Source organism: Mustela nigripes, chromosome X (assembly GCF_022355385.1).
Source record: "Mustela nigripes isolate SB6536 chromosome X, MUSNIG.SB6536, whole genome shotgun sequence".
NCBI classification, from domain to species: domain Eukaryota; kingdom Metazoa; phylum Chordata; class Mammalia; order Carnivora; family Mustelidae; genus Mustela; species Mustela nigripes.
Window position 1 is genome coordinate 83,528,497 of NC_081575.1, and position 24,532 is coordinate 83,553,028.

The 24,532-nt window shown below is 41.3% G+C and overlaps 1 protein-coding gene across 1 annotated transcript in view; it reads left to right on the top strand.

Moving 5' to 3' along the window:
- SLC9A7 (solute carrier family 9 member A7) overlaps nucleotides 1-24,532 on the top strand; it is a 139,610-nt gene that overhangs the window by 478 nt on the left and 114,600 nt on the right. The window lies entirely within an intron of this gene.

Sequence of the window (24,532 nt, forward strand, 5' to 3'; positions counted from 1 at the left end):
ACCCCTTTCGCGGCCGGGCCGCTGCGCTCCCCCCGACCCCGCCCCGCGCTCCCCCTTCACTTGCCAACGTGTTTCTTTTCCGTTTCTCGCTGCGACGGGGTTGGTTCCCAAGGTCAACTGTCTGCATTTTCTGGCTTTCTGTTACCGTTAAAAAGAATTCCAGCCCATTTCGATGTTTCTTCATCGGGGAACCAGGAAAATGAAAGGGACGGAGGTGGCCTGGTTCTGTCCTCCGGCTTCTGTTTTGCGCCCCTCTCTTTCCGCATCGCGCTTCCGCACCCGCCCCCCTCCCCCCCACCTCCACCCCAGTTCAGCCCAACCGGGTATGTGTGCCGCGGCAGGAGGTGGGTGACTACCCTGGGGACAGAGTCACCCCAAGAGGCAGGCCCCAGTGAGGGTGGGGGCGAGGGCTGAGGGTTTCAGGATTTGGGTAAGTGTGGCCCTGGGGGCCTGAGGGATGCCACACATCCGTGGTCAGCTTGGGGGGAGCGCCCACTTCGGAAAGCTATGTTCCTGGGTCTCTTGTTAACAAAGTCGGAGCCTGGAGTGCCGTGAAAGGTGAGCGTGGTCCAGGATCCAGAGTGGTGCACCGCCATGGTGGGGCCTAGTTGGGTGTATGGGCACACCTCCCACTCTTATGTCCAGCTGGGACGTTATACCCAGGTACTTGACTTCTCCAAGGGAAGAGGAGCTTTTGTGTTCTTCAGACTGTAACATAGACTTGATTTTGAAGATACGTTTATAAGTGGATGAAGAGGAAAAGTAGTGGTTTTAACTCTGGGGTCAGCTGTCTTTTGTTGTGAAGGGTGGGCTGATGCCACCATCCTTTTCTGGATTTAATGACCTATGCTGTGTTGGGCACAGAGTGGTCAGCACAAATCTGCTGTGATTACATGGATGTCAGTTAGCTCTCATCTGAATCATCCCTCTCACCACACCCCACCCCTCATTATAACTCCAAAGGAGAAACAAGTGTTCACTTTTTGATTTGAATTTAGTGGAGTTAAGGCCCAGGGGGGTATCTTCATGGGAAATAGATGAGCCCACCTCTGACTCTTCCCAGTAAGGGAACATTTTACTTCATCACTTTTACTGGAGGGATCTCTCCATGCAATTTCCATTTGGGGTTCCCTGATAAAGCATGGAAAGCTGACACCTGAATCTTTAATGTGAAAATTACCCTTGGCCCTGGGCCTTGCTTCTCAGGGCTCTTGATCAGTCGTTGACAGCCCAGGCTCATGGCCACCAAGGTTACAAAGTGCTTTCAGGAGCCCTCTAATTTTAAAGAGGTAGAGGCCTAAACAGATCTGTCATTGAAACAGGACCAGTTCTAAGACTGAGTTCGGATGTTGCAAATTACATACCTGAGCTCAAGCTTCGGCCTCAATACCTGGCCATTCTTTGAGCTCTGCGGTCTGTATCAGTGGGTGACAAATGACTAATGCCAGGGCTGCAGGTAAGTTAGGAGGTGTACCGCGCAGATAACAGGGTGGGAACTGAAGCATGTTGTCATTTCAGGTGCTCGACTCTGAGAGATAATGCAAATGAAGATTTGCCCTTCTACGTCTATAGAGAACCATGAACATATTTTTATTTTATAGCCTCTAGATCCAACTCATTAAAGCACAGTGTGAAATATTTCTAGAAGGTAGATTGGGCAGGCTCATAAATATATGTTCAAGCACATGGAAAATGAGGATTTAAAAATATTTTTCTTTGAGGGAGTACTCCATGTTTTTAGGAGCTCAGTCACCTTCATCTTAAGGCCTACAAGCAATAGTGGAATTTTCCTCCGCTGATACGTACTTTTTAAACTCATCTTAATCTTTTAGTCATTGGGGCCCTGCTGCAGTGTACCGTGTCATTTTGTGGTACTGAGATCTGGTTCAATTGATGATAGTTCTGAAGAGGCAACATCATCTCATAACATTCTGTGTCATTTTGCTCTGTCTTTGGATTTTCATGTTACCCTGAAATATACTAAGAAATTTAGTTTGTCAATATGCGATGTCCTAGGTTCTGCCAAATACTAATTTTTTTTAAAGATTTTATTTATTTATTTGACAGACAGAGATCACAAGTAGGCAGAGAGGCAGGTAGAGAGAGAGGAGGGGAAGCAGGCTCTCTGCTGAACAGAGAGCCCGACGCGGGGCTCAATCCCAGGACCCTGGGATCATGACCTTGGCTGAAGGCAGAGGCTTAACCCACTGAGCCACCCAGGTGCCCCCCAAATACTAATATTTTGATGTGAATATTTAGCCTGTAACTGTGAGAAAACAGTTCTCTGTCTCATGGATATTTAGTCTTGTGTTTTAGTGCACACACGCCCTCCATCGGAATTCTAATGTCATTTGATCATCTAATTATTCATTATTTTCTGAAGGCTCCTGGGATCGGGATTCTGATTTTTAAAAATTCAGTATGAAAATCTTGGAACGCTTAAGTGAATATAGTACAGATTTTCAGGACTTCTCTTCATTAATCATAGTGAGAAAACAGATTTCATTTCTTGATATCAGTGGAGGAAGTGAGTAATTGTCCCATTGCCTCTGAGTAATAAAGGACAAAAAGACGTAAGGAAACATTAAGTATCTGCTGTGTGTCCTGTGCCCAGCTTAATTTCTGGAGGTAATTTTCAAATGTTGGTAAGTTTTTATGAGTGAAAAGTGTTCAACTACAAGTTTCAGAACTCCTTGAAACTTAAAAAAATGTTAATTTCTGCCCCTTTAAAAATATTTAAGTGACACTTTAATCTGCAAGGGAAAGCTTTAATATTTATAAATTATGATAAATAATTATATATTTATATATATCCGTATCAAAATAAATTGTGATTCTATGAGTTTGCTGGTATAAAATATCTCTGGAAGGACAGTCAGTAGACTAGTAACATTGGCTTTTTTTGCTGGAAAGGAAGTAGGTGGCTGTGACGTGAGGTGGGACAGAAACATCACCATATATTCTTTTGTGCTTTTCAATTTTTGAATTACGGAAGCCAAATTACCTCTCTGTGTGTTCTTGTCTCCATTCTGTGGCATTTTAATGGCATTTTAAGATGCTCCTCAAATCATCCAGTTTGATGCCCACTTCTCCCCATTTTAAACTATATTATGTTACCTGTTTTCTGTGACCTTTTTAAAAAATGATTATATCCTCCTTTCTGTGACCTTTCAACTGTTGATTGTACCCATGGAACTTCTGGAGCCCTGTGCCTGGAATGCAGACCAAACGGGAAAGGGGAAAGAGATTACCTTCCTTTCCCTCTCTCCTTTTTATTTCACCATCTCTGACGAAGAGTCATGTTTTACTAGGAGTGGCGTGCACCGAGAGTTCCCATCTTAAGCCCTTGCTTAGTCTGATGCAGAGGATCCAAGGACAATACCAGACACACTGTGAATGCTCAGCATTTAACTGGCAGGGGACCGTTAGAAGCACTGCTCCCTGACAACAGACCCAGGTAGGTGTAAGGGCCAGTGACCACAGACCAGACCCTCCAGGAATGTGAAAGCAGCACCCCCGCCCCCCTGCCTCCCAGGCCCTGTGCTGGGAACTGCGAGAGGCTGAGAGGCCGTGGACCAGAAGCCAGAAGCTGGCACCCGTCTAACCTGTTTTGTCAAGGCAGGGAGCTCCCAGCTGTTTGCCCCTGCACGTGACTAAGGGCCATCCGAAAGTTCCCAGACATGGCAAGTGTTGGAGGCGGGAAAAGGTGGTATCAACGGACTGTGTCCGTTAACTGTGGTTCTTTCTCATGTGGATGCTGGTTCCACTTCCCTTGTACTGTTTGTGACAGCTGATACAGGTCCAAAATATCTAGCTTGGCCCTGGCAGCCCACCACCTGCTTCTCGCTTCCTCCATGCCTATCAACTTTCCAAGTATGTGTTGGTCAGTCTCCCACCCTCCCCCCCCAGGTCCCATGGACCACGGGCTCCTCATTGCCTTTCAGAGTTGAATGGCTAAGTGCAGCCCGAGAGGGGTTTACAGGCAAAGTCTGCAAGGGGAAGGGGGACCCTGTGAAGTAACATACAGTGAACGTTTGAGCCTGTGTGTGAGGGAACATTTCGGAGCCACCCTATTCGTGGCTAATTGGGAGCCCTCAATTGTTTTTGGTTTTGTTCTTAAGAGCCCGTCACTTTGGCCCCAGTTCGGGGCGACTCCATATGGTCTCATTTTGGCACCACATCCCTTGGGTTCAGATGCTGCCTCCGTTACTGAAAAAACTCCATAAGACTAGGTAAGCTCTCTGAGCCCCCATTTCCTCTTTTCAAAAACAGAGACAGCATCCTTCACCTCACAGGATTATTGTATTATTGAGATGTTGTAAAGGTCAAGTGCATTGTCTGATACTTACACACTTGGTCAGCACTACTTCTCATTCCCAGTTCAGACTGTGTGATTCTTTGGTCAGCTTCGCTACTTGAGGCTCATTCAGTGGAGACTGCTGTAGTTTAAAAGTGCATCAGCATTCAATTAGTGGGGATGAGGGACAATGACTTTTTTTGGGGGGGGGTGGGCTCTTTGTTAATACCTAGGAAAAATTTACAACATACCTACTCTACTCTTGTAGCCAGCATTCTCAATTCTTGGACTTTGTCCTTCAGAAATACCTGCACTACCATGTTACATAGATGGCCATATTTCTTGTCGCAGAAGCAAATGGCTATCCTCAAGAAGGCACTGGTTAAGTTACAGCCCATTCCTGCTGAGGAACATTATGCAGCTGTTAAAAAGGAAGTGTTGTGTAGCCACCCACACATATCGTTGTGGGAAAAAACAAGGCACAGAATAGTCTGTATAATATCATCTCATTTATTGTTTAGAAATTATGTAATGTATGCACATAACATTTAAATATGATGTGTGCTTCTCTGGAAACTGATGCAAACTTACTTAGCTCTGGTTATCCTAAGGTTGTAGAACCAGTTGCTGGGAGAGTGGGAGGGGAGGTGTTACTTTTTTCCCTTTGTACTCAGAATTCTGAGTGGCCTGAAATTTCTATGACACTGACACATTATTTTTGCAATGCGAACTTTGTTTAAAAATAAAGCAAATAAGGGTGCCTGGGTGGCTCAGTGGGTTAAAGCCTCTGCCTTTGGCTCAGGTCGTGATCTCAGGGTACTGGAATCGAGTCCCACATCGGGCTCTCTGCTCAGCAGGGAGCCTGCTTCCCCCCTCCCCCGCCTGCCTCTCTGCCTACTCGTGTTCTCTCTGTCAAATAAATAAATAAAATCTTAAAAAATAAAGCAAATAACTTTAATTTTTATTTATTTATTTGACAGACAGAGATCACAAGTAGGCAGAGAGACAGGCAGAGAGAGAGAGGAGGAAGCAGGCTCCGTGCTGAGCAGAGAGCCTGATGCGGGACTTGATCCCAGGACCCTGAGATCATGACCTGAGCCGAAGGCAGTGGCTTAACCCACTGAGCCACCCAGGCGCCCGCAAATAACTTTAATGTAGCAAAAAACACATTAGAACTAAGAGAACACAGTTATGCAGTTGGTTAGCATTCCCCTTGGGTATTGAGATGTTCTTTTTAAAGGAATGTCTAGGTGTAAAGAAAACTTGTAGTTATTTAAAAGTAATAAATGGAAGTAAAATATATCTTAAAATGAGAAAGTGACATTTCCTGAAAGTGTTTCTTAGAACTTTCAGAAGGTAACCTTTTTGGAATGATGTAATTAGAAAATCATCATTTCACAACCCTTAGTGATGTAGACAATGATTTTCAATGAATTCCAAAGCCATAGGGGAGAGGTGGTTGGGGAACGTGGTACTTATACGGTGCTAAGCATCACACCACAGACCCCTTGCCTCTCACAGAGGAAAAAAGGTATCTTTACAGCAGAGAAGTCTGGCAGTTACCATTTTCTATCTAAGTCGTCAAATTTATCCTTGCTCCTTGTGGAACTATCTAGTAGTACCTGCCTCCTGATGAGAGGCAGTAGGAACCATATAGCTTTACCTATGTAGTATTCATCCTCCAAATGTTTTATCTGAATCAAATTGAGGTTTTAGGCACATCTTCTGGTTTACAGGAAATATAGGAGATAGAGAAACAAGTTATCAAATACCATGTGAAAATAATTAGACATATCCCAGGCACAGAGTAACCTACAAGACCATAGTTCATGTTTCTTCAAGAAGTCCATGTGAAGGGAAACAAAAAGTCAGGATAAGTGTCTGTTATGGACTGAATTGTATTCCCCCTCCCCTAAGATACATATGTTGAAGTCCTAATCTCTAACGTGATGCTATTTGGAAGTTGGGTTTTGGGGAGGTAATTAGGTTTAGATGAGGTCATGAGGGTAGAACTTCTGTGATGGGATTATAAGAAGAGGAAGAGACCAAAGCTCCCTGTCTCTCTACCATGTGAGGATACAGTGAGGGGACAGCCATCCACAAGCCAGGAAGAGGGCTCTAAACAGAAACTGAATCTGCCAGCATCCTGATCATGAACTTCCCATCCTCCAGAACTGTGAGAAATAAATGTTTAAACATGTTTAACTATGGTCTTTTGTTCTAGCAGCCTGAGTAGACTAAGACAGTGTTCTAAGTTAATGGAGACCAAAAGGCATAAGCAGTCATTGCACAGGAAACTTTATTGACTCCTGGTTCATGAAAATAAGATATAAGATGTTTTGGGGACAATCAGGGATGTCTGAATACGGGCTTGGTGTTAGATGACATTAGGGAATTACCGTTATTTTTTTAGGTGAGATAATTGAGGTTATACAGGAGAACGTGCATATTAATTGGAGTTGTAAGCTGAAGTATTCAGGGGTCAAGTGTGTGAGTCCTAACGCATGCAACTTACTTTCAAAAAGTTCAGTAAAAAAAAAAAAAAATACACATACCACCTATATCTGGGTGGTGGGTGAAAAGGTGTGTTTTATATTCGTCTTTCAACTTTTTGTATGTTTTGAAAATTTTGTTAAAATAGAAGATGGGGGAAGATGTTAACGTCCCTGTTAATCTGTTAGCTGGTAACCTGTTAACCTGGCTCCCTGAAAGGACGTACAGGTGAGGCAGGATACAACCTGTTACTCTCATTAAACTCTGACATTGAGTAATGCTGTTTGACATTAGTTTATAGGAGATGTTAGACCTTCATGACTTGAGAATCAGTAACAACTTCTTAATTTTAATTTTTTTGTTTGATTTTAAGGGTCACATATCTTTTGAGAAATTGCCTCTGTTCCACTTGTCAGATAGTAGGTGTGAGGAGACTTTTCTCTTTTGATTAAAGCATGCTACCTGGCTTCTCATCAGCGTGGATATTTGTATTAAGGGAATGCTAGCTGGCAGAACAGACCAACCCCAAATTCCAGTGGCCCACCATAAGAACAGTTCATTTTTAACCCATGTCATGGGCCAGTGGGAGAGTCTGGCAGGTGGCTCTCAGTGTGGTCATTCAAGGACCAGGTGTCTTCCAACCTGTGCTTTCCACATCCCTTGAGGCTTTGGAACCGTCCCGCTCCAGCCAGTGAATGAGAAAAGAAAAAAGAGGATCACATGGTGAAGAGTTTGTGCTAAGCCTAAGAGTGCTGGACATCGCTTTGCCTGCTTCCATTGGACAGAACTAGGCCAGGAGGCCACATGTAACTGGAAGGGAGGCAGGGAGATAGAGTGTATCTGGAGGAAGAGGAGTGGGTTTGGAAAGAAGCTAGCCAGTCTCTGATGGAGTATGTGCTGAGCACTTTGTCACACATAACCCAGAAAAGGGAAGTTGTAGTAGGGTTTGCATGCGGTTGTGTTGTTGTTGATGATAAACTAAATTTTTCAAGTAATCCAGTTTGAAGAGAGTATTTTTTTAAGATTTTGTTTATTTATTTGAGAGAGAATGAGAGAGAGAGAGTGTGAGAATGAGAAGGGGGAGGGGCACAGGGAGAAGCAGAGTTCCTGTGAGCTCCCTGCCCAATGCGGAACTCAATCCTGGGACTCCAGAATCATGACTTGAGCCAAAGGCAGTCGCTTAACCAGCTGAGCCACTCAGGCACCCAGAAGAGAGTATATTCTCCTGGAATGTATGAAGTTGTTTCAATACACTTATCAACATTACCCTGGAGCTTGTTAGAACTAGCAGGTCTGGCCCCAGACTTACTTAGAATGTCTCAGGGTGGGACTCAGATATCAGTCTTTCAGTGCATTGACAGGTTTTTAAAAAAATATTTATTTATTTAGAGAGAGGGAGCACGAACGGGGGAAGCGCAGAGGGAGAGCGTGTGAGAGAATATCTAGCAGACTGCTGAATGAGGAGCCCGTGGTGGGGCCTGAGCTCACGACCCTGGGATCATGACCAGAGCTGAAATCAAGAGTCAGATGCTTAACCAGCTGAGCCGGCCAGACCCCCCTAGCAGGGTTTTGTTTGGTTGGTTTTTTGTTTTTGTTCTTTATGTTTGAAACTCACTACTGTAGAATATTTATTTTCAGCCTTTAAATACATGCACCATGTTGCTTGTAAGGAAATAATTGTAGAAAAACAGCAGCTGTTTTTTTGAGTACCTGCCGTGATCGCCAAGCACTGTGTTAAGTATTTTGTGTACTTTAAGCCATTTAACCTTCACATCAGACGTATGAAGATGGTATTGTTGGTCCCAACAATTTGCCAAATGAAGAAATTGAATGTTTGGTCTAGGAGCCCATTTGTTTAGGGCCATATGTTGGAGATCGGTAAGTGGGAGTCTACTGAAGGAGTCTACTGAGTCTACTGAAGGATGAGATGGTTCAGGATGTGTTTGGCCAGAAGAGAGCAGAACCTGAATCCCGCCCAAAGACCTTGTTCTGGGGGTATGGAGGGAAATCTATGCCTAGAGTATAAAATAAAGCGAAGTCTTCCTTCTTAAAATCGGGGTTTTGGCTCCAAACGCCGATGTACCACTGCTGGTACATTGAGTGAGGCTGGCCAATTTGGAAGACTGGATTTTCTTAGGCTATGTTGGCTGTGGGCCCTTGGATCCAAGTAGAGCCAAAATGCCTATTTGTTTTCATCCCACAGGTGTTATGCCCTGATTGTGTGGGCCCTCCTGATTCATGTATTGAAATCCTAACCCCTAGTATGATAGTGTTAGGAGCTATGGCCTTTGGGAGGTAATTACGTCCTGAAGTTGGAACTCTCATGAACGAGATCCATGCCCTTACAGAAGAGACCCCAAGAGCTCTCTTTCCCAACGTGTGCATATATGATGAGAAGTCGGCAGTCTGTGGCCCAGGAGACCTTCATCAGACCTGATCATTCTACTACCCTGATCTTGGATTTCCAGCCTTCAGAACTGTGAAAAAAATAAATTGTTGCGGTGTATACATCACCCAGTCTATGGTACTTTGTTAGGGCTGGCCTGAGCAAGACAACATGGTTGAAGGCTGCCAGTTGTTACAGGGGAGAACCCAGAAAAACCATCAGCGGTTGTTCAGAGTGGCTGTGCCAGGCCTTCTCAGGTGGGAGCAGGTGCTTAAAAGCTTTCTCCCCTCTAGACGCCACTATCGCAGAGGTGGGGAGGCAGGTGAAGCATGGTCCATCGAGCTCCTAGGTCTCCCTGCTCTTCCTACGCTGGTTCTCCCAGGCGTATCGTAGTCTCCTCGAGAGCGCTTCCAAAAGACGAGGGAACAGAAGCCTGAATGACTGCATAGGCAGTCATCTTCTGTTTACTGATGTCTCTTCTGTCCCTAGCATAGTGCCAGACACATAGTAGGTGCCGTAGAAATATTTGCTTAATGGATTCTGTTTTGTCTAACAAAAATAAGGTGCTGTTAACACTTCTTAGAATGAAAGGTCCTTCCTTCAAGTTCTCATGCCTCAGATTCATACTGACAGTCAAGTTTCTGAGAAGGAAAACGGTATGTGTGAAAACATCTGCCTGAATCACAGCAAGCTGTTTCAGGCAGGACAATGAAGGATAGGTGAGTATATGTTCACCAGAAAATTGTGTATTTAGCTGATTAGCCACATGGTTTTTACATTTTTTATTGTGGCAAAATAATACAGCAAAATTTTCCGTTTTTACCATTTTCAGCTGTACAATTCACTATCATTAATGGCATTTGTAAACTTGAGTGACCATCACACCACTCTTTCCAAAAAAAATTTTTTTATCACCTCAAGCAGAAACTCTGTACCCATTAAACAACAATGCTTCATTCCTTCCTTCCCCCACTCCCTGATGTCCTCTAATCTAGTTTCTATCTCTGCGAATTTGCTTCTTCTAGATCTTTCATACAAGTGAATTCATACACTTTTAGTCCTGGCTTACTTGAATCTGACTCTTTGACTTGGCACAATACTTTCAAGGTTCATCCGTGTCATTGCCTGTATATGAGCTTCACTCCTTTCTGTGGCTGAATAATATTCCGTTCTGCATTTTGTTGATTCATTTATCAGTTTGTGGACACTTGGGTTGTTTCCACCTTTTGGCTATTATGACTAATGCTGTCATGACATGCAAGTATCCATTTGGGCCCCCGTTTTTCAGTTCTTTTGAGTATATACCGGGGAGTAAAATTGCTGAGTCATATATGGGGATTCTGTGTTCAGCTTTCTCAGGAACTGCCAAACTATTTTCCACAGCAGCTGTACCATTTTACATTCCCACCACCAGAGTTCCAGTCTCTCTACATCCTCTCCAATACTTATTTTCTATTGTTCTTGGTTTTTGTAGTCATCCCAGTACTTGTGAAATGGTAGCTCATTATGGTTTTGGTTTTCATATTCCAGTTGACTAATGATATGGAACATCTTTTCATGTGCTTATTGGCTGTTCGTATATCTTCTTTGGAGAAATGTTTATTCAAGTCATTTGTCCATTTTATTTTATTTTATTAAAAGATTTTATTTATTCATTTGACAGAGATCACAAGTAGGCAGAGAGGCAGGCAGAGAGAGAGGAAGGGAAGCAGGCTCCCTGCTGAGCAGAGAGCCCGATGTGGGGCCCGATCCCTGGACCCTGGGATCATGACCTGAGCCGAAAGCAGAGGCTTTAACCCACTGAGCCACCCAGGTGCCCCAATCTACCCATTTTAAATTGGGTTGTCTCTTGTTAAGTTGTAGGAGCTCTTTATATATTTTAGATGTTAATCTCTTATTAGATATATGATTTGTAAATACTTTCTCCTAGTTCATGTTGCCTTTTTACTCTATGATAGTGTCCTTTGATGCACAAAAGGCTTTAATTTTGATGAAGTTCACTTTACTTCTTTTTCTTTTGTTGCCTATGCTTTTGATATCCTGTCCAAGAAATCTTTGCTGAATCCAATGCCACAAAGTTTTCACTTTCTGTTTTCTTTGAAGAGTTTTATTGTTTTAGCTCTTAAATTTGGGGGTTTGGTCTCTATTGAGTTAACTTTTATATATGGTATAAGGTAAGGGTCTAAAATTTATTTTCTTTGTATGTGGATATTCAGTTATACCAGCACCACTTGTTGAATGTCCCTTCCTCATTGAATGGTTTTGGCACCCTTGGCAAAAATCAATAGACCATAGATGTGAAGGCATATTTCTAGGCTCTCTGTTCTATTCCATTGGTCTATATGTCTGTCCTTATAACAGTATCACACCATTTTGATTATTGTGGCTTTGTAGCAGGTTTTAAAATTGGGAAATATGGGTCCTCCAACTTTGTTCTTTTTTGGCATTATTTTGGCTTTTTGAAGTTCCTTAATTTTCAATAAAATTTCAGGATGGGTTTTTACATTTCTGCCATTGAGATTTTTTTCCAAAATATTATGTTTATTTATTTATGAGAGACACAGATAGAGAAAGAGGGAGGAAGAGGGAGAAGCAGGCTCCCCACAGAGCAGGGAGCCTGTGGGAAGTCTGATGCAGGACTTGATCCCAGGACCCTGGGATCATGACCTGAGCCAAAAGGAGACACTTAATTGACTGAGCCATCCAGGCACCCTCCCACTGATATTTTTTTTAAAGTATTTTATTTATTTGAGAGAGAGAGAGAGAGAGCGTGAGCAGGTAGAGGGCAGAGGGAGAAGCAGGCTCTCTGCTGAGCAGGGAGCCCAATGCAGGACTCGATCCTGGGACTTTGGGATCATGACCTGAGCCAAAGGCAGATGCTTAACTGACTAAGCCACCCAGATACCTGCTATTGAGATTATGATAGGGATTGCATTGAGTCTATACATTGCTTTGGGTAGTATCATCATCTTAATGATTTTATGTTTTCTAGTACATGAACATATTTATCTTTTCATTTATTTAAGTCTTTAATTTCTTTCAGCAATGTTTTGTAGTTCAGTGTTCAACTCTTGCACCTCCTTGGTTAAGTTTATTTTCAAATATTCCTTTTTATGCTATTGTAAATGAATTTGTTTTCCTAAGTTCCTTTTTGGATTGTTCATTCCTAGTGTATAGAAATACTAGAAATATGACTAATTTTTTGTTGTTGTTGACTTTGTATCCTACAACTTTGTTGAATTTGTTTGTTTTCTCTAACAGTCTTTTGGATTCTTTAGAGTTTTATATGTATAAGATCATGTTATCTGCAAATGGAGATAGTTTTACTTCTTCCTTTCTAATTTGGGTGGCTTTTATTTCCCTTTCTTGCCTAATTGTTCTCGTTAGAACTTCCAGTCCTGTGTTGAATAGAACTGGTGAAAGTGGGCATCCTTGTCTTTATCCTGATCTTAGGGGAAAAGGTTTCAGTTTTTCACCATTGAGTATGATGTTACATGTGGGTTTTTCACATATGGCCTTTATCACTTTGAGGAAGTTCCCTTTTTTTTTTTAAGATTTAATTTATTTGTCAGAGAGAGAGAGAGAGAGAGAGAGCGAGCATGTATGCACAAGCAGGGGGAGTAGCAGGCTGAGCAAGGAGCCCAATGAAGGACCCAAACCAAAACCTTTTAAAGTGCTGCTGAATCTGGTCAGCCAGTATTTTGTGGGGGATTTTTGCATCTGTATTTATAAGGACTATTGGTCTGTAGTTTTCTGTTCTTGTCACCTATTTGGGCTTGCTGTCAGGGTAATGCTGGCTTCATAGTCAGGAAATATTTGCTCTTCTTCAATTTTTTGGAAGAGTTTGAGAAAGGTTGTTGTTAGTTCTTTAAACATTTGATAAAATTAACCAATAAAGCTATATGGTCCTGGGCTTTTCGCTGTTGGGAAGTTCTTGATTACTGATTCACTCTCCTTATTGTTATGGGTCTGTTCAGAATTTCTCCTTGAGTCAGTTTTGATAGTTTGTGTATTTGTAGGAATGTGTGAATTTCATTTAGGTTACCCAATTTGTTGGTGTACAGTTATTCATATTATTCTCTTATAATCATTTTAACTTCTGTAAGGTTGATAGTCATGTCCCCTTTTTCATTAGTAATTTGAGTTATCTTTTTTCTTAGTTACCCTAGCTATAGGTCGTCAATTTTGTTGATATTTTCAAAGAAGCAACTTTTGGTTTTCTTGATTTTTTTCTTCTATTCTTTATTTTATTTGTCTCTTTTTTATCTTTTTTATTTTATCTCTTTTTGGTTTCATTTTTTTCCTTATTATAGCTTTGGGTTTGATTTGCCTTTTTTTTAAAGTTCCTTCAGGCATACAGTTAAGTTACTGATTTGAGATCCTTCTTCTTTTTTAATGTAGACACTTAACAACTAAGAATTTCTCTCAGCACTGTTTTTGCTGCATCTGATAACTTTTGGTCATTATGTTGTTTTCATTTTTCCCAAGATATTTTCCAATTTCCTTTGTGATTTCTCCTTTGACTTACTGGCCAAGAGTGCATTGTTTAATTTCCACACATTTGTGAGTTTTCCAGTTTTCCTTCTGTTATAGATTTCTAGTTCATCCCATTGTGACTAAAAAAGATACTTTGTATATTTTTAGTCTTTTTAAGTTTATTAGGACTTGTTTTGTGACCTAAGTTATGGTTTATCCTGGAGAATGTTCCATATGTACTTGAGAAGACTGTGTACTCTGCTCTTGTTGGGCAGCGTGGTCTATGTGTCTGTTAGGTCCAGTTGGTTATTTGCTGCCAAATCTAACTGTAACTTTTACACCAGGCTCTGAGTTACACTTGAAAACTCGAGTGTGTTATACTGGGCTGTTTTGCCCCTGGAACTGATGAAGATGTTCATGCCTACAATAGATAAGGCACTGCTTGGGATTCTAGGGGAGGCCAAAGAATAGGCAGTACAGGTCCAGAGAAAGGGTTTGAGGAAAAAGTTAAGATTGAAAGTACCATTTATATTTGGTAACTGCTTGGGCATCTGATAACTGACCACACATTTAGTGATTTGTTAGAAAGACTAATGGGATTTGGGGCATATATAGTCAGAGTGATGATTTATTACAGTCAGAGGATAAATAGCAGGATCAACAAGGGAAAGATGTAATGAGTGGAGTCTGGAAGAGTCTACATGTGTGCTTCCAAAGCTCTTCCTTAGAGGATTCGGGGTAGGGTTTCACAGAACAAGCTTCTTCCTCCAGCAAATAAATACAGCAACACATGTACTGGGTTTCTGCCTAGGGAAGCTTGCTTAGGACTCTGACTTTCTCATTAAGGGCTGATCAGGACTCTTACTGAAATATCTGACTCCCAGAAGGAAAGCAGGTGTTTGCCATAAATCACATTCACAAAAACAACTTAGCCAGGCTGGTATGGCAGAATTCAGTGTCCTAGGCACACAAAACAACGTTATCAGTCAACATAGGGAGTATTCTGTACACCAAGTTCAAATGGGCTATTGCAAGGATCATTCATGCAAGCAGGCCCTCCTAGAGATCACAACATCAGGCCCGTTATGTTAACATTATCCTGCAGAAAAACATGTGGCATCAAGTGACTGTAGCTTTTCGTGTTCCTGACGTTTCTTTAGCTTCATCCACACTCTTTTATTTTTAAAATAATTAGTATTTTTAGATTTATTAATTTTACTTTTGTGTGTGCATATGTGTAAATGTCTTTATTTCACCTTCATTTTGAAAGATGTTTTTGCCGAGTGTAGCATTCTAGATTCATTTTTTTCTCCTCTCTCCATTTCCTGCTCCATCATCTTTTTGCTTATGTCATTTCTGAGAAATGTGATGTCAGCTTTGTCTTTATTCCTGTGTATGTAACATGTCTTTCTCCTCTGGTTGCTTTTCAGATTTTCTGTTTATCACTGGTTTTGAACAATTTGATTATAACTTACCTTGGTGTCGTTTTCTTTGTGTTTCATGCACTTGGTATTCATTTGGTTTTTTTGGTGTGTGTTTTTATAGTTCTCATTAAGTTTGTAAAAATTTTGGCCGTTATTTCTTCAAATGTTTTTTCTGTCCTTTCCTTTTCCCCTTCAGAGGCTCCAGTTACCTGTATATTAGACCCCTTCTAAGTTGTTACACAGCTCACTGATGCCTTTTCATATTTTCAGCACATTTTTTTTCCATGAGTTTCATTTTGGATAGTTCTTTCGCCATGCTCTTGACTCATCTTTTTTTCCCCTGTAATATCTAATCTGCCATTAATTACATCCAGTGTATTATTTTAAAGATTTATTTATTTATTTGAGGGGGGAGGTCCAGAGGGAGAGTCTTAAGCAGATTTGGCTCTGAGTGTGGAACCTTAAGTAGGGCTCAGTCTCATGACCCTGAGATCATGACCTGAGCTAAAACCAAGAGTCAGAGGCTTAACTGACTGAGCCACCCAGGCAACCCCCATCCAGCACATTTTTCATCTTAAAGATTATAGTTTTTGTGCTCAGTTCTTCCATATCTCTGCTTAACTTTTTGAACATATGTAATATGTTACAATAATTGTTTTAATGCCCTTATCTGCTGCTTCTAAAATTTGGGTCAGTTTCATTGATTGATTGCTTGATTATCCTCCCAATTATGGGTTGTATTTTCCTGCCTCTTTGTATGCCTGCTAATCTTTAGTTGGATGCCAGACATTGTAAATTTTACCTTGATAGATGCTGGACATGTTTGTGTTCCTAAAAATCATAGTTTGACCCTTTGGGGTTGGTCTTGCTTTCATGATTCGTTAGGTACGTCTGGAGCAGTGCTGTTTATTCTCACGACCGAGGCAAGACCATCCTGGTTATTCTACCCAAATGTCCCGTGAACTGTGAGTTTTTCCAGCCTGGCTAGTGGGGACAGGTACTGTCCCTGTAACCTGGTATCCTTCTCCCTAATCCTTTCAGATTGTTCTTGCTGCATCTGCATATGCTGCTTCCTCCTGAATACCTGAGGGAGAGACCCTCTGTGGATCTTCAGGATTCTCTCTCTAGGTCTCCTTGCTGGTCGTCTGTCCCATGAACTCCAACCACCTTTGTAGACTCTCAGTGTTGTCAGTTTAGGGAGTCACCTAGCCTTTGTCTCAGTTTCCCCTCCCTGCTTTGTGGCTTGGAAACTCTGTTAAGGCAGTAAGTTGGAGCAGTCATAGCACTGACCCCATTTTCCCCCCATCTCTCAGGGATCAGTTCTTCATTGCCTAATGTCTGGTGTCTTGAAAGCTATCATCTCGTGTATTTCTTCGTTTTTGTTTCAGGCGTGAAGATACATCCAGTCCCTGTTTCTCTGTCTTGTCTGAAAGTGGAAGCCTTCATTTCATAAAGGAGTTTTGTTGTTGTTGTTGTTGTTGTTTTGGTCATTGTAACACCCACAGATACACACTTTGTCTTTTGGTATTTATTTTTTTTGAACTGTGGACTTTATATGTATGTCTGTGTGTATATGCAGTTACATGGGTTTGTGTACCCACAGACACACATTTAAAACAAGTCTACCATCAACTATCATATTCTAGTCTAGGAATATGTTGGCTACTGTACATTCTTGCTGTTGAGAGAACTGGGGAGAGAAACAGTTGCATTCATTAGCAGAGTAGGCTGTGAATGAGCCAGAGTGATTCTCTTCAGTGGTATGAATGAGAGAATTGTCTATTTTCAGTGGCAGTGTTCTATGGAGTATTTGTGATGGCACCGAAGAGAGACACAGTCAAGATGGTAATCTGTAGTGATTTTTATCTATTGTGGGGAAATCTGGTAAAGGGTGGAGCTCTGGTGTCGCAGATGAAGTCCTCCCAGTCCACTCAGGAAAAAAGAGGCAAGTAGTTCAGTAGGGGGCAACTGTGAACCAAGGCATTGGAAGACCTGAGAAGCCAAACAGGGTGCACTGAAGCAACCTGGAGGTCAGCAAGAGCAGGCAGCCACTGTCACCCCTAGGGCTGACATAGGGAGAAAGGGGAGCCCAGGAATACGGTCGCCTGGCAGGAACGGGAACCACTGTGGGGGCTGCCTAGTGAGACATGGGGCCTGGAGAGAGGACCGTCTGGTGGAGGCTTCAGCCATGGAGATCACATGGCCATTACTTGAGGGAGGGAGAGGGACAGAGGGGAAAGAAGGAGAGACGGAGAGAGATCAAGCATGTGCTTCTGCAGCAAAGAGATGGCAATGTCCTGGCTTCTTTCCTCTCCCACTCTAGTCTCTCACTGTGCTGGCCATTGGACAAACCTCACTGGAAGTCACTTGGAAGGGAGCCTGGAAATGCAGTTTACTGGGGTCACCCCTTCCCCTCCCTGCCCTGTCCCCTGCAAATGTAGCAGAGCATGGAAGGGCAGAAAATGGATCTGAGGGCACAGAAGCCCAGGGCTGGCATGATGACCCTGGCTCAAATTAAAGGCCTCTTCTGGAGTGTGGTATATCTAATCCCTGGGCATGGCCCAGAAGGGAGGAGAAAAGCTGCATGGTCAGACTCAAAAGAACCACTATCCCTCTCAGTAGACGCTGGAGGGAAGGAAGCTAGGTGGATTTGCTGTGGTAACATATGCCTAAAGGACGGGACGATGTAATTATGATGAACAATTATTCACATTTGAAATGTTAGGGATATGCATTAAAAAAAACCCACATTGACTATTTTGTATACTTACCTATCAGTGCCCTTTGTATAGTATAATTAATATTATGACTTAACATACGCATTAATATTTGTAGGCAAGGTGGTAGGTATTTCTGGGACAATATCTTTTTTTTCATAGGGCCACCCTAACAGTGATACCCTAGGATATCTAAGCCCCTTTTTGATGAGTTCAGCCAGGAAGGCTGTGCCTGTCGAGGGTACTCATCTCTCTGAATCGTGTTATTTAGTTTTGTAGCAGTATCTCTTCAATTTCTACAATTCGGGTAGTGTTTGGAAAATTCCTAATTAGAGTTGGGTTTCTGTGAAAGAGGACAGCTTTGGGGAGTAGGTCACTGAAGCACCTGCTGTGTTCTGTCCCCTCTGCTAGTATAGAGGGCCTGCTTGGGCCAGTGCCATAAGGTCAAACATGCGAGGCAGGTTCGAGCATATTCCTCTACCTCAGAAGGCCAAATGGGCATCAAGCATTTATGTGTTACAAAAACATACAAGTTTATGAAAACAAGCTCTTTCATTGGAATTATAGCAAATCAGTTATATCAAAGTGATCAGAATCTGTGATTAGATGTCAGTACTGTAGGACCCATCTTTCTATGTTTATCTGATTAACAAAAGTTCAATGAATTGTTATAGTGCATTATAATTCTTGACACGGTCTTTAAGTATTTCAAATACCTAATCTTTGTGGGAAAGGGCTGCATATAAGATATAAGTGCACTTGAAAAGTGAATCATCAGCCTTCTAGTTTCACCTCAGAGATACAAGCCATAGAGCTCCCACCCTTCCAACAAGAAAAAAGCTGGACAGATTGGAAACCCGTGACTTCTCTTGAATGCAACAGAAAACTGAGATTTCAGGGCATACAACTAACCCCAAATCAGGAGAGCTACAGGAGCCACTGCAGGGAGAAATAGGACTTGAACATTTGCTTACCCAGGATGGACACTGCTGGATGTCATATAAGCCAATAAGATTTTTAAAAAGATTTTATGTATTTGTTTGTGTATTTATTTATTTGAGAGAGAGAGAGAGAGAGAGAGAGAGAGAGAGCGCGCGCACAAGAAGGAGAGAGAGGGAGAAGCAGGCTCTCCACTGAGCAGGGAGCCCTACACAGGCTTGATCCCAGGATCCTGGGATCATGACCTGGGCCGAAGGCAGATGCTTAAGGGACTGAGCCACCCAGGCACCCCAAGCCAATAAGATGATTATTTTTTAATGAATTGCTAAAGGCTGGTGGCCAGAGGTAGAGGAGGTTCTCCCCCTCCTGCACACTTTTCCTCCAAGATCCCCACCAGATGCTCATGAGGAAGATTATGGAAAAAGTTTCTCCCATACACTGGCTGGGATAGGGGAACAATAGTCAATGCCAAAATCTGCCCAGACATGTCTCTCCATCTCCCCAAGGAGCAAAAGTCTTAATCTGTAGGAGGAAGGGTGACAAAAGTGAAGCATTGGTGGAAGCCTTCTGTAGCTGGGCAAAGAGAACAGGAAAAACAAAAAAAGTCTACTTTTGGTGGGAGGAAAGGAATACCTACTGGTCCTGGAATCATGTTTTGAGGACAATCAGGAATGCTTATGAAGGCCATAACCCTAATACTCTACAGTCACAGTGCCTTCTAATATTGAGGATTAATTGGAACATAAAAGAATGCCCCCATCTCCCACCTCCCCACCACTGAGCTAAGCATCAAAGCACTACTACATGCATTAAGTGAAAATAGCATGATATGATGAATTATTAATGTTAAGTGATAATAGACATGATAAAATGAAAGCACACACCAAAAAATGCTCAATAAAACAGAGAAAGCAGGAAAAGAGGAAAAAAGAAACAGGACAAATGGAACAAATTGAAAAATAGCTGGCAAGATGGTAGATTTTAATCCCACCATATCAGCATTCACTTTAAGTGTGAAAATGTGAGTGGCCTAAAAGAGAGCATCAGACTGGATTTAAAAAAGAATACAATTGCTTGCTATTTATAAGAAACCGACTTTAAACCTGAAAAAAAAATTACAAAAACAATTATAAAGACGTGGATAGATTAAAAGTCAAAAGAAGGATAATGACACATTGTGTAACACTAAACAAAAGAGAGCTGGAGTAGCTATATTAATTTCAAATGAAGTATACTTCATAACAAGGAATATTAGGTACTTTATACCTACAAAATCATTTTACCTTTACTGTATAACATAACATAATTACAGAAATGATATCCCATCACCTTTGCCTTATTCTTGTGGTTTAGAAGCAAGTTCGAAGTCCCACCTCTCCAGAATTTAGGTAGTCCCCCTTTGCGTCAGTCTGGTCTGTATGAATTGCAGTTACTGTGGTTTAGTTACATAACACCAGTCTCCTGACAACATGATTCACATTTCTGGTACCATTCTCTGTTAACTGCACAAAGTACAAGCTTTACTTCACTCCAGAAATCACTATTATAAATAACAAATGCACATCAGGATCAGTGACCAATCATGTCCTTTCTTTCAAAGTCTGTCTGTTGTTGGTAGACAGTAAAGCATGTAGTTGGGTTGCCTCCTTATTCCCTAAAAACGCCTAACAGAGAGGAGATTGGCCAACAAAGAAGCAAGAAAAAGTGATAACACTGGAAGAAAAATTTATATCAAATGTAAATGGAGTTGTAGTTGACCCTTGAACAACATAGTTTTGAACTGCACAGGTCCACTTACACGTGGATTTTTTTTCAATAAGTACAGTACTATAAATACATTTTCCTTGTGATTTTCTCTCTTTAAAGGATTTTATTTATCCATTTGACAGAGAGAGCACAAGCGGGGAAAGTGGCAGACAGAGGGAGAAGCAGAATCCCTGCTGAGCAGGGAGCCTGATGTGTTTGATCCCAGGACCCAGGGCTCATGACCTGAGCTAAAGGCAGACGCTTAACCAACTGAGCCATCCAGGCACCCTCTTATGATTTCCTTACAACACTTTCAGTTCTCTAGTTTACTTTGTTATGAGAAGCTAGTATATAATGCCTACAAAATATGTTAATAGACTACATTATTAGTAAGGCTTCTGGTCAGCGGTAGGTTATTCGTTATGTTTTGGGGGAGTCAGAGGTTATACCTGGATTTTTGACTGCTGGGGCGTCAGTGCCCCAATGCCTATGTTGTTCAGGGGTCAGCTGTTTAGACGTAATAGCCGATAGCAGAAACGTTGACTCTGCCACCATTTGAGAGACTCTAGATAACAGCCAGAAGAACTCAGAGAAGGGGATCTTACTGATGTAAATGAGCAAAGTGATTGTGATGAAAGGCCTGAAGGTTTCAAAGGAAGTGGTGCCAGCAAAAGAGTTCCTCAGATTGAAGGAGCTCTTGGAGCTATTTCAAGACATTGAAAGTGCTAAGGATATAATGTGGAAGCTGATCCTGACCTAGGAAGAAGTGTGACCATTTGTTATGGCATAGAAAAGATCCTTGCTCTGTATTGTAAGTTATAGGACAAGAAAAGGAAAGCAAGCACTGTCAAAACACTCAATAAGTTTTTTTTTTTTTTTTTCTGAAGAGATAGTTTTAGTTCTCAATATTTCTGAAGTTTTAAATTATGGTGCAATAAATAAATACTAGTTTTATTATCTTTTCATTTTCTCTTTACATTTATAGCCAAGAGTAAGAGTCCCTAATGTTTTGGCAACATTTTTTAAAGACCACAGGACAATTATATTTTTTCCCATTGATTATTTGGATTGCTTTTATTCCTTTCTTTTTATATATATATGTGTATATATATATATATATATAGAGAGAGAGAGAGAGAGAGAGAGAGAATGCACATGCGCACACGCTTGCGTGCACACACACACACACACACACGCAGAGGCAGTGTGGGGAGGGGTAAAGGGAGCGGAGAGAGAGAATCTTAAGCTACCCAGCGTGGAGCCCAACACAGGGCCCAGTCTCACAACCCTGAGATCATGACCTGAGCCCAAACCAAGAGACTGAACCATCCAGGCACCCCAAAATTGCTTTTTGTGCTTTCAGTTCAGCATGTGTAGTCATTTCTGTGGTTCCCAGTACCATGCAGGGCTGTCTACACTATTCAGCAATTAAAAAGAATGACGTGCTGATTCATGTTAAAACATGGGACGAACCTCGGGATGCCTGGGTGGCTCAGTGGGTTAAGTAAGGCCTCTGCCTTCGGCTCAGGTCATGATCCCGGGGTCCTGGGATCGAGTCCCGCATCGGGCTCTCTGCTCGGCGGGGAGCCTGTTTCCTCCTCTCTCTCTGCCTGCTTCTCTGCCTGCTTGTGATCTCTGTCTGTCAAATAAATAAATAAATAAAATCATAAATAAAAAAATATGGACGAACCTCAATAACGTCATGCTCAATGAAAGAAGTCATACACAAAAGGACACCTACTATACACAAAAGGACACCTACTATGTGATTCCATTTATGTGAAATATTTAGAAAAAGCAAATGTATAGAAACAAATTAGCGGTTGCCTGGGGCTAGAAGTAGAAACGATATTAACTGTAAGTGGGTACCAGGGAATCTTATTAGGTTAATGGTGGTGATATTTGCATGACTTAGTAAATTTACTAACAAAGATTGAATTGCACACTTAAATTGGGTGAATTTTATGGAATCAAAGTTGTTTTTTCTTGAAAATGAAGGTGATGGGGTACCTGGCTGGCTCAGTCTGTGGAGTGTGTGACTCTTGATCTCAGGGTTGTGAGTTTGAGCCCCACATTGAGTGTGGAGCTTACCTAATAATACCTAATAATAAAATCTTTAAAAGATAAACGAAGGTGAACATATATTCCCAGATAAACAAAGACTGAAATAATTTGTTTCTGACATATCTGCCTTAAAGGAAGTACTAAAATAAGCCTTTTAGGCTCAAAGGAAATGACATTGGACAACAACTCAAATGCACACAAGGAAATAAAGATTACTGAAAAAATGTAAATATATTAGTAACTATAAAAATTGCATAAATATGTATATTTTCTCTTGTTCTCTAATCTTTCAAAGAGACATAAAATTGAACTAAACGAATGCTATGTTAAGTTTGTAGCAAATACAGATGACATTTTAAGATACTAGAATGAAGGAAGTATATGAAAATGGAGCTAGGATCAAAGAAAGTTTCAATTTCAATAATTCTTTTTTAAAAAAGATTATATATATTTACTTGAGAGAGAGCAAGCAAGAGAGAGAGAAAGCATGACCAGGGAGGAGGGGCAGAAGGAGAGGGAGAAGTGGGCTCCCTGCTCAGTGGGGAGGATCCCAGGACCCCAGGATCATGACCTGAGCTGAAGGCAGACACTTAACCTTACTGAGCCACTCAGGTGCCCCAATTTTAGTAATTCCTTACTGAGATTAAATTAGCATCACACTGAAGTAGACTGGAGTAAAGAGGACTATTATAATCCTAGAGCAACCACTATAAAAATGAAAAAAATAACTAAAAAACTAGAGTGAAAAAAAACCCAAAGCAATTAAGATTATACATACAACCAAATAAATATATGTACATACATATGTATGCACATGTGCACACACAGAAGTTGCAGACACGTGTGTGTGCACATGAGGCTGGATGAAGAAGTAGCAAAGATCCAAAGTGACATGAAACATATAGAAAATATGGTGGTCATAAATCTAACCATTAAATGTGACTGGATGAAATGCTGCAGTCAAAAGGCAGGAATGGTCACGCTCCAAAAAAAAGCCCCAGAGACTCAGCTATATGCTGTCTGAAAGACACAAGCTTTATAGATAAGCATTTCTCAGCCTTGGTACTGCTGAAATTTCAGACTGGGTTATTTTCTGTTGAGGCGGGTGTCCTGTGCATTGTAGGCAATTTCGTAGTATTCCTGGCCTTTTTAAAGTACACATCAGTGGTAACTATGCCCTTGTGATAACCAGAAATTTTTCCAGCTGTTGCAGATGTCTCATGGTGGGGGAATTGCTCTCAGCAGTGCTGGGAGCCGTGCTTTAGGTTAAAACACACACACACACACACACACACACACACACACACACAGGATAGAAAAATAAATGCCCGCTAACACTAATCATAAAAGCACTGGAGTAACTATATTAATATCAGGACAGACTTGAAGACAAGAAATATTGTTATAGTCAAAGAGGGACACTTTATAATGCCATCAGAAAGATAGAAAAATAGTGAAAAAGTGAAGGTATGCACACCTAAAAACAGAGCCCCAAAACACAGAAAGCAAAAACCGACAGTCTTGACAAGACAGATATGCAGTTCAACAATAATGGGTAGGGACTTCTATACCCTTTTCCCAATAATTGAAAGAACAACTACATTAAAAAGTCAGGAAGTTTTTAAAAGATCTGAACATCATCATCAACGTGTGGGATCTAACTGGCATTTATAGAACAAAACAGCAGCAAAATACACATCCTTTTTAAGCACACGTGGAACGTTCTGCAGAATAGATTCTACATGTGGCCATAAAACATGTCCTTATTAAATTTTAAAAGATTAAAATCATACAGAGAATGTTCTCTGACCTCAAAAGAATTAAAATTAGACTCAGCAACAACCAAAGAAATTTGGTAGATACCAGAATAGTCTTTATAGTTTTATAACATGTATATATAGCCCTTAATAATTTGTTTCGTCTTGCCTGTTTTTGCCCTTCCTGAGTCATATATATATATATATATATATATATATATATATATATATAT